The sequence below is a fragment of the Hibiscus syriacus genome, unplaced genomic scaffold, assembly GCF_006381635.1.
Source record: "Hibiscus syriacus cultivar Baekdansim isolate YM2019G1 unplaced genomic scaffold, ASM638163v2 tig00117040_pilon, whole genome shotgun sequence".
Taxonomy (NCBI): Eukaryota; Viridiplantae; Streptophyta; class Magnoliopsida; order Malvales; family Malvaceae; genus Hibiscus; species Hibiscus syriacus.
The window spans coordinates 138,627-149,842 of NW_024063535.1; the positions used below are offsets into that span (position 1 = coordinate 138,627).

Genomic DNA, 11,216 nt, shown 5'->3' on the forward strand with positions numbered 1-11,216 from the left:
TTCCTATAATTTCATAACTTATTTTATATCATTTTCCCTTTTCACTCACATAAACCATCTATTTATTTAGTTCAATTTCTCATGACTTCCACAATACTCTTTAATAAAACTTTGTAGCTCTTCACTTTAATACATAAACCATAGTTTCCTTTAATTTATCAATCTTCTCTATATAACTTATGTATCCTTATTTATGCCCTCGAATTCATACTATTCTCTTAGAGTCTCCTAACATTTCTCGTATAATCACTTATACCATATCATATGACTTATACTTGATTATCTTATTCTCTCATGTTCATTTCATTTCTTATGACTCTATCATATAACTTATTCCATGTTCTTCCATTATTACATAATAAAGTCTTACATAAATCATATAGCATATACAAAGCATATCATTATCTTTAGTCATGCATACATACAATCAATGTAATACATATAATCACATATAGTTATAACCAACACATAATCATGTCTATGACTTCATGCATATTACTCTAGGAAATAGACTTATCGCAAGTCTTATTTCCATTAAACACTACATGTCACTAGTATGCACTCACCTTGGCCTCACTAGTCAATTCCAATCTCTTATCTTTCCCTTGATCGATCTTACTTGCCAAATGTTCCAGAATTGCTTAACGCGCAGAATCTACATAAATGTATATTTTGAGGCAATCATTAGATACCTACACCTTGTAATTGGATACTAGCAACTTAAACGAACTTATTAAACTTATATTCATAATTTTCCTTTAGGGGGAATCGGTTCCCTCCTGTGGGGGTATCGGTTCCCCCTTGACATTCTGGAATTCTGTCGTTTGAGAGGGTATCGGTACCCCTTTGAATGGGTACCGATTCCCCCTAACCCAGAAATCATTTTTCAGCACGAAATTACTTCATTTCCTCTCAAACACTTCATATATCATCCCCTTTTTCATTCTTAACTCTAGTACACATACTTAAACCAATCTATATTCATTTATTTCATCTTAAACCTCAAAATCCTATCTTCCATATGTAATTCAATAATTACATCAATTTTGCAATATGTTTCAAATCCAATTCTATTACTCCAAATCTCTTAATTTAACCATTGACAAGTCAAATTTAACTTCCAATTTAAGAAATGAACTTTATTCCAAGATTTCATTTGTAAACTCTAAATCTTTAATCTCTCCTAACTCCACCATTCTTTGCTTTTAAGATGATTTAAGTTTTCCTTAAGCTTAGTTATCATCTAATAATCAAAACCCAACCTTAAAATCAACAATTCAATTATAAACAAAGAAACTTACCTTTGGCTCTTGGCTTCCACGTGAAGAAGAAGAAGAAAGGAGAAGAGAACTCTGGAGAATTCTCTCCCTTTCCATGTTTTAATTCATTTCTTGGTCAATTGACCCTTTTGCCCTTTATTTCCTTTAATAATTACTAAATAACCTTCATCATATATATCCAATAATCATTGAACAATTTCATTCTTATACTTTAGTTACCAAATTCTGAAACTTTACAATTTAGTCACTAACCCGGTATTGCGGATGTTACAATTCGACTGCGAGCTTTTTCGATCTCATTGTCGATATGCCTTCCAGTTCAAGGGGAAGGCGTGCAAGTAGTAGGTTCTTTGACCTAAATGTGGAGAGCATGGAGGAACCATCATCTCCACCAGAAGAACCGCTTCGTGAGCCTAGTGCGGATGGTGCTGAGACTGGACTGTTCATTGACCCAGAATCACCGCAATTCAACTCCGATGATGATGAAGTTCCAGGAAATGTGGCACAAACTGACCCTCATGCACACATGTATGAAGCTGATTATGGTGCAATGTACGGGCCAGAATTTGTGGATATGCCTCATCTCGGTGACTATGGGTATTACTCATCAATAAATAATGATGAGTTATCTTCAGGCATGGAGTTTTCAAGCAAATAAGAAGAGATGATGGCTATAAAAAATTACAATATTCGTAATTCTGTTCAGTCCAGAGTAAACCGCTCCACGACCGAAAAATATGTATGCTACTATGCCCAGCGCGAAAACGGAAGCAATTGGATGGTCCGCGTATCGAAGAGGAAGAGGAAAAACAACAGATGGGAACTAACAGTATACAACGGTCCTCACACATGTTGTGCTGGAGGGGTCAACCAAGATCATCCCAACTTGGACTCTGAAGTGATATGCCAAGCCATCATGCCCATGGTCAAAGTAAGCTCTCATATAGCTGTTGCAGTGTTGATTTCAGCTATACAATCGCAGTATGGGTACACTGTCTCCTATAAAAAAGCTTGGTTGGTAAAACAAAATGCCATTGTCAAACTTCATGGCGAATGGGATGCATCTTACAACGAACTTCCAGGTTGGTTTAGGCTGGTGCGAACGTTGAATTCTGGGACAATTGTGGACTTCGAAACCTCCTATGCATACCATAATGATCGAGTTCTTCGCGATCGATGCCAATTCTATCGGGTTTTTTGGAGTTACCTACAGTGCGTTAATGCTGTCAAATTCTGCAAGCCTGTGGTCCAGATCGACGGGACTTTCTTGTATGGAAAATACAAGCAAGTTTTATTATTGGCAATTATCCAATATGACAATCGTAACATTCTTCCAGTTGCTTTTGCTCTTGTCGAAGGAGAAGATACAGCTTCTTGGGCTTTTTTCCTCCGAAATTTACGTGCACATGTTATCACGAGGGTGCACGTCACTTACCTGTAGCGGCTTTGGTAAAGACTACATATTTTTGTTTGGGGGCGCTTTTTGCGAAACTCGGGGGACAAGCTCAAACCTGGATGCAAGGCGGTCATGTCTATCACCCTAGATTAGTTGCAGATCTACAGAAAAAAAAATTGTTGCATCAAATGGAATGTATGTAACAAGCTTCTCTAGAAGGCATGAAATGTTTCGTGTCACAGAGTTACCGCGACCTCTTCAAGGGATTGAAGCTGTGTCGTTAAGAGTAAATCTAAGGGACAGAACGTGCGACTGCGGGTTTTTTCAAGCTCTGAAGTATCCATGCTCTCATGTGATAGCAGCTTGCTCGTATATACGTCAAGACTATAACCATTTTGTGGATCCCGTATACCTACTATCTGAAGTTTTTAAGGTATACGAATTTGAGTTTCCCCCCATAGGTAATGACAAAGACCCTGATGAGGTTCAAGATTGGCTTCCGATTGTACCAAATTCGAGTTTATTGAGGGAGCGTGGTCGTCCAAAATCTAATCGAATTCATTGCGATATGGATATTAGAGAAAGATCTAGACAAGACAGAAGATGTGGGCATTGTAGAAACCCAGGACACACTAGAAAAACATGTCCACTTCTATTGTCATCAAGTAACAATTGATGAGGAAATAATGTATTTTATTATCAAATAATAATTCTTCTACTTTAATTTGCATTTACTTCAAGTTAATGTCATTTGATAATCACCGATGAAGATTAAAAAAACAAACACAATCATTACATTTTAACAAACTAATAACAATAAGTATTAAATGATAAATGATAACCAAATTACAATAGCTGATATTAAATGGTAATAAAAAAACGAACTGAAATACATTAAAAAACAAAATAAAGTAAGTATTAAATGAAAAATAAAAAAAAATTACAATTTAACAAAATAAAGTAAATACTAATATAATAAAAAACAAAATATATCGATGTCTGCGACGCGAATGTGTTCCCCAGGGCGGTGGATGTCGGTCTCGAGGAGGATTTCTTCATATCACTGGTTTTGACTCATCGTTGTCATCATCATCAGCATCGTCGTCGTCGTCGTCGTCTTGCGCAGGTACATGAGGAGCTGATGACGATGAAGCACCTCCGTAGAATAAGGACCCTGGAGGTGTATGACTGACTATCCCACCGGCCTGCGAAAACTGGAAAAGTCATAAAACCCAGATATCGTTGAGTGTGAAAACTATACATGAGGCGGTGTCTGTGCTGCGGCCATGGGTGATGAGGCTGAACCCGCTAAATATCTAGCATATGAACCCCAAGTCGGGTCTGCAAACATAGACCCATAATAGCCTCCAAGAGGGGTCATCTGTGATGGTGGCAGGGTCATAAAACCGGGTGAAGGCGGCGGCAGCGGCATCTGGTAATGGAAAGGCGATGGCGGCATCATATGTGGGGGCGGCATCATATATGGCTGCGGTGGCTTCGGTGGCTGCTAGGAAGGTCCTGATGGTGCAGCTGAGGATGAGCCGGAATCACCTGCTCTCCGTCCATGAGTCGGGGGACGATGGTGTTGTGTCGGTGAACGTCTCTGTCGACGTCGTGGAAAGGTCTGCCCTCGTGCTTCCTCGGGAAGTAGAAACGGTTTCCCGTTACTGTTGAACCACTCATAATAATCCTCAGCATACATCAAGAAGTCAGTAAAAATGGGCTCTCTACGTGGAAGGCGCCGATGTCGATCCTCCCACAACACGACCCACTCATGATGCCTCACTAGTCAATCTGTATATGTCTTGCTGCGTCTATCTAAGCTATGCAACTCATCCATATTGCGAGGTGCTTCCGAAATTGGTTGAAAACAACCAAACTGTCAGAGCACGCGATCAGTGGAGTGCCACTCGACGGTCGCATAACAGATCAGAGGGACCATCGCCATCCAAACATCTAATGGACCCCTCAACTCAGGTGGGATCACCGCCCTCACATCATCAGTAGAATATGACACCCATTCAAACTAAAACAAATAATATATAATTTTTATCAAAATAATAATCTAATTATATAACTATAATCTAAAATCGATTTTTAAACATTAAAATCCATACCTGTGTGCCAGCCTTCTGATCGATTAGCACCCTAATCTTTTCTAAATCATCAGGTAGCTCCTGATGATTTTTCCTATCAGTAGACCACCTATTCAAGGAAAAAAATTTGTTATATGCTGTATAAAATTATTAATATACAAAATCAATTTTATAATTACCTCAGAAGTAGTGAAAATACGAATGGGTTCTTCACAACGGGGACATAAAAAGGGTAATCGATACCATGCCTAAGACTGCAGCAGCAGGAAACATCCGCCGATAGCATTACGCCTATAGTCAGTGGCTCCACACATCTCCCTGTACAGCCGAGCCCCACTGCCGAGCCCCAACTGAATGATCCATCGAGACGAAAGTCGCTAAGATGTCGCAACCACATGCAGTGAACTAGGTTGCGTGATTTGTCCGGCATCAGCAACCCTCCTATCAGCTGCAGTATGCATGCCCGTGCATACATCTTAACCTCTTCCTCAGAGGCGTCTGCGCTCAACTCCTGAAAATTGGCATCTAACTAATTTAACGGTATCCTACCTCCGATAAAATTTTCCGGGACACGTCCTAGACTATCCCGACACAAACCAGTCCAAGAACCGGAAGCTATCCCCCAATATCACATCTCCATCCACCGGAAGCCCCAGGTGCATAGAAACATCCTCAAGCGTGATCGTGCACTCTCCGCATGGAAGATGGAATGTGTGGGTCTCCGGCCTCCGCCGCTCTACTAAGGCAGAAATCAGGTCTGGCTTTATCTTACAGTGACCCTGATATCTACCTATGTAACTGAATCCAGCCTCTACTAAATACGGCAAGACACGACTGTGTATCACTAACTTAAGATTCCTAATAAAAGGATCTAATACACGGTCATTCTCCTAAAAATAAATAATTACAAAAATTAATTCTTAATCTAATAATCATGCATTAAATGAATCAACTAATTATTAATAATAATTTAAATTAAAACGTTAAAATGTTATCGTATCAGCAAAGTGTCGAGATATTTAATTATTAATATAATAATCATGCATTAAATAAATAACTAAATATTACTAATAATTTAAATTAAATTAAAACGTTAAAATGTTACCGTATCAGCAAAGTGTAGAGATATATGATTTCCATCAGAGCGAAGTAGACTGCCTTCCATTATATATCTGCAAAAGAATTATATTAGTAAAATATTAAATAAAGTAAAAATATAACAGTAAAAATATTATAAAATATACCTTAAAAAGAGAGTATTTGAGAGAAATTTAGAGAATTTGAGAGAATTTGGTGTGATAAAATTGATTGAGAATGGGGGTATTTATACGGAGGAGGGGTCGGTAGTTAGGGGTATAACGCGCCCCCTGCACCGCGCTATACCTCACGTGTCAGATATACAAGTATAGCGCGTTGCAGGGGCCGCGCTATACCCACGTGGTGCCAGCTCACCGTATAGCGCGGTGCAGGGGGCGCGCTATACCTCATGTTGCGCCAAATCATCGTATAGCGCGGTACAGGGGGCGCGCTTTACTGCTAAGGGTGTTAGATCGGGAAATATAGTCTGACCGGTGTTAGATCGGTAATATTACCGGTCACCGGTGATATATCGAGAAAATCGCCCCAACATAATGCATAGCTTCGGACCTTGTTAAGGCTTGTCATTTCCATTCAAGAACATATATTGTGTATATAACCAGCATTAAATTAGCTAACAGAAAATGAGTAATGAACTAATGTTCTATCCTACGTGAAGTGTAAAGTACTTAATCAGACTATGAATGAGCATAAGACTCAGATTTAATAGGTTCCAACCCGATTATATAGATTTTTTTTTAATAAAAATCGAGTTTTTGATCAAATTTTTTTAGGACATGATCAGGTCATATTTAAATCATCTGCCCTCTTCCAATGTGCTGGTGCTAAGCTCTGCATTCCATTGTTGTTGGCTCGAAGAAGAAGCTGAGCTTGAAAGAGATCTTCTTACAACATACGCAGGCCGTTTCGGGATCAGAAGACTCAATGTTTCACTCTCGAGCATAAAAAGCATATTCGACATGGTGGGACGCTCGCTCGGGTCTTCTTGTACGCATAAGATTCCGGCACTAACAAATCTAAGATACTCATTTTCGTCGCAGGTTTCCCGGAGTGACTTCTCGGCTAAATCGAAAGCCCTGCCGCCCTTCCACAGCCTTCAAGCCTGTCACGGTTCAATACCATAAACAAGAGGAAAAAATAGTTATCTCTAAGCATAAATAATCGAAGATGTATGCTTACATAGCCTAGTAGGCTTAACGGTTGTTCAGCTTGATAGAATCCTGTGTTCCTTTTTCCGCTGATGGATTCAAGCAGTACCACACCAAAACTAAAAACGTCTGATATGATCGAGAAAAAATCGTCGAGTACGTGCTCCGACGACATGTAGCCACTGCATTTAAACAAGTAGTTGATTTGATTGATCAATTTCAGCAGGGCTTCATATAACTTACTATGTGCCAACTACTTTCTCAGTGTTTACCTCCAAAAATCCTAGCCAAGCTGAAATCAGAAATTTTGGGGTTCATCTCGTCGTCCAGAAGAATGTTGCTCGTTTTCAAATCTTTGTGAACAATCCTCAGCCTAGAAGAATCTTGGTGGAGATGAAGCAGTCCTCGAGCAATTCCGAATATTATGTCCATGCGCTTTTCCCAGTTCAACAACACGCACTGCGTTCGATCTTGCGAGATTATCATGCCATTTTTAAGCATTTCATAAGGTTACCATATCTTTAAAAGATTCAAGTCTATATGTTAACTGAATATGAAGGAATCCAAACTTCTATTGGGCATGTATTAGTAGATCAACATTTTCTCATACCCTTTAACACAATAGCCTAGAAGTTTGACAAGATTTCGGTGTTGGAGCTTGACGATCAAAACAACTTCGTTCTTGAATTCCTCTAGGCCTTGTCCTGAACCTCTCGAGAGCCTCTTTATGGCAATTTCTTGTGCTTGTGGAGGGGTACCCTGAGTAATTAGAAGAGAATTTCGGGTAATACACCCTACAAGACTCGATATTACAAGGACATATAGTCGACATATACAGGCATTACCTTGTAAACAGGCCCGAAGCCGTCTTGTCCGAGCTTGTTTGCTTTGGCGAAGTTATCAGTGGCAATTAATATCTGTCTTTTTATTATCTTCTTTGAAGTCATATGAATTTATGAAATCTATGACACGTCTCTCAATGTTGTACAAGCTCAGTTCCAGATTTCCTGGTGATGAAAATCCCAAAATTGAACTCCCTTTCAGAATTTAAAGTAAAAATGACCAAATATCATGTTTTCAAAGAGTTACGAGCATTAACTTCCTCGACGATTGAGCATTCGTCTCCTCCTCGTCTTAACGTTCCAAGTAAAAGCGACGCACAAGATGAACAACAGAGCCGTAATGACACCTTGGAAGGTCAAATATGGTGGCTTCTTTTTCTCCAAAGGTTCCAGGACTGGAAGTTGATTCAAGGTAGATTCTAGACTTTCCTGTGGATTGAAGAGCAATATATAACTTTTCACATGAAAAGCAGCTAGCGATAATCGAGATAATGACTAGATTCGATTTCATAAACTGCTTCCTGATTTCTCACCTCGAGTGCAACTGGCTTGTGATGGATTCCATATAGAGGGCGGATTGCAGGTGCATTCCCCCCCCCCCCCATGTGGTACTACATTGCAAGATGAGTTTGGCCAATCTTTGCAGTCTTTAGACGAACCGCAGATCGGCTCTGATAGTACCTTGGTAGCATGACACGAGCTGCTCCCGTAAAATGGAGAAGACCGAGGGAGCTGCAACAGCTTTTCCATTGAATCCATTGGCCTGCATTTTTCGACTTGGATATGGGAAACTTTTGTGTCTTCTGATCGATTCTACTGACTCGGTAGGTTCTACCATTAGCATTGAAGGTAATCAGACCGGTTTCATTTTCAGTTTTGCAGTCGAATTTGAAGTACGTCGGATCTCCACAAGTAGGTGGAGTGCTAAGAGGATAGGGAATGATGTTAGTGCCACAACCACAAGTCATGTTCCCTATTTCAGAAATTGGCACACGGAGATGGAGATCAAGACCCCCATTTGCATATGATTCCTGAAAGTTTTTCGTCTGTCCAAATGCTGCAAGTATTATTACTTTCACCTCTTAGATATGTGTCAGTTTCAGCAAATGAATAAGCTTGACACTGCCAAGTTTCAAGGCACTTCTTCATGCACTTTCTTTCATCGACTTTAAATACTAAAGCCAGTTTTTGCACTTTTATCATGCTTAAATTCAAGAACTCAGTGCCGTGTGGGCCGCATACCAGATATTTTCTTATGTACCCTTCTGAGAAGTCTCCATGATGTAGGGGATCCGAGACAGATGATGTTGAACTGTCAGATTACACATTGATGGCGCTGAAATACCATGAGTTGGCAGATTAGCGCAAAGGTGGGAGTTGAGTGTGATATGTTACACATTGGGGTCGTTTTGAGTGCGTTTCAGTCTTTTGACCATAACTTTAGCTACGGGTGTCGGAATCGCGCGTAAAACCCCAATTCGAAAAGTCCCTTTCGACGTGCACGCTGTCCACATTGATCATGACTCCGTGTGGCTTTTTTTTCAACTTCAAATTCTGCCGTTTTCCCCTCCGAATCATTAGTTTTATTTATTTTTTACTATTTATGGTAATATTTCGCTTGTCAGTTAAGAAATCATTTTAAATCCGATTTGGGCCGGATTTTTTGCAGATTGCTTAATTTATTTCGAATTTCAATTTAGAGTGATCTCCGAGATTTTACTATTTTTGGCAAAATTCAGATAAATACGATTTTTGGCTATAACAGTCCGACTTGTAGACTGATTTTCGTATTGTTTGATTTTATATTATTCTATTAAACCCTAGATACTTTTTCTCTGGTTTTTGGACGAATTTTCTCATGTGAATCATCTGTTGGAACTAGCCTAATCGCTATTCTGTCTGGCGTCACTACCTTATTCCAATTTTCCGGTGACTGTTGCTGGAAGCCCGGTAAACACTTGTAGGGTACAAAGTTTTTGTTATCGCAGGTACCAGACTTGCCACAAGCATCAAACACGCTACATCCGTCCATCGGCTCCCACCATATCAAAGGCCATTCATCCGTCTGATTATCCCTTCTGAAGAACCGCAACTTCCCATCGGAACCCATCACTAATCTGGTGTTGTAGTTGTAGCTTTGGGCTTGGGTTGGCGTGTTATTGCAATTCTTTGTCTGTAAAATTGAACAAACTTTGCTTCTTTTACTGTTACTGATATTTTGCAACATAGAGGAAATAAGAGGCGGAATCTCTTCATGGATAACAGATAACCCGCTTTTCCAAAACGGTAAATCATTTTTAGCGATGTTTTACTGGTTATCTCCCTCTCTATCTCGCCGAGAATGAAGTGTCAAGTTGACTTCTCCATGAAGTCAACACAAGGACTTCACTAATTTTCATACCAGGAACAAATGAATCAGTAGGATTAAGAAAACTTTGCCAGATTCCCCAGAATCTAGGAGCTTCAACGTCCTCGTGGATGGAGATGAAATGCCTTGTAAACTGGTCAACTTTATAGTACAGTTACTTGTATCGAAAACCTAGGTGGTGGAATTAACTGGTTTATCCCTGTTGGTAACCCACACGATGGTCTTTGGTTCGAAGCCGTCGTGATGGTTGCCGTGGGAGCTTCCATTTTTGGGAGTGAAAAACCCGAGTGCAAATTTGCCGGTGGTGAATACAATAGGTGGCCCTCCCGAGCTATTAATCGGGTTCTCGTACGTTATGGTGTCTCTTGCGAAGCTAGGCGTGAGGCCAAAGAATAAGAACAACACACACAGGGAGAAGCTAGGAAAATACATGTGATTTTGCAGAGTTCGAATCGAAGAATACGTTCATCAGTATCACTCTGGTGTGTAGAAGCGTGAGATTGTGGCACGTTGACCCCGCGGAGTCTTGAAGTCAAGCCCCACCATATGTAAGGCTTTGCTTGAAAGTCGTTAAAGAAATTAGGTTAAACTACACTTTCAGAACCCAATTATCACTTTTGTTCCGTTTTGATCATCCAACTTAATTTTTTTCAAAATCATATCTAACATCCAGTTTTAGCTTTATTTTAGTCACCTGTCGTTAAAAAATTAATAATGATGTCAATGTATCACTATAAAATAATATCACATCATTATTAAAAAACTTCACATTAGCAATTCTTTTAATTTTCTTCTTATTCCCACGACCATGGTTTGGTTGAAGATGGCATGAAACATAGAGTAGTGAGCCAAAATGCTCCGTGCTCGAATTCTATTCAAGTAAGCTCTAACCATGTCAATCTTGTGTTGGTTTTCTCTATAGAAGATCCTCAGCTTTCAGAAAAGGATTGCCATGATTTTCCAAATTTACCTTCGATTTATGAGCATG

General features: G+C 39.7%; 1 pseudogene; it reads right to left on the reverse strand.

Annotated features, from left to right (window-relative positions):
* Positions 1-6,049: 6,049 nt before the first annotated feature.
* On the reverse strand, positions 6,050-10,798 carry LOC120197013 (annotated as a pseudogene).
* Between the last annotated feature and the right edge of the window lie 418 nt (positions 10,799-11,216).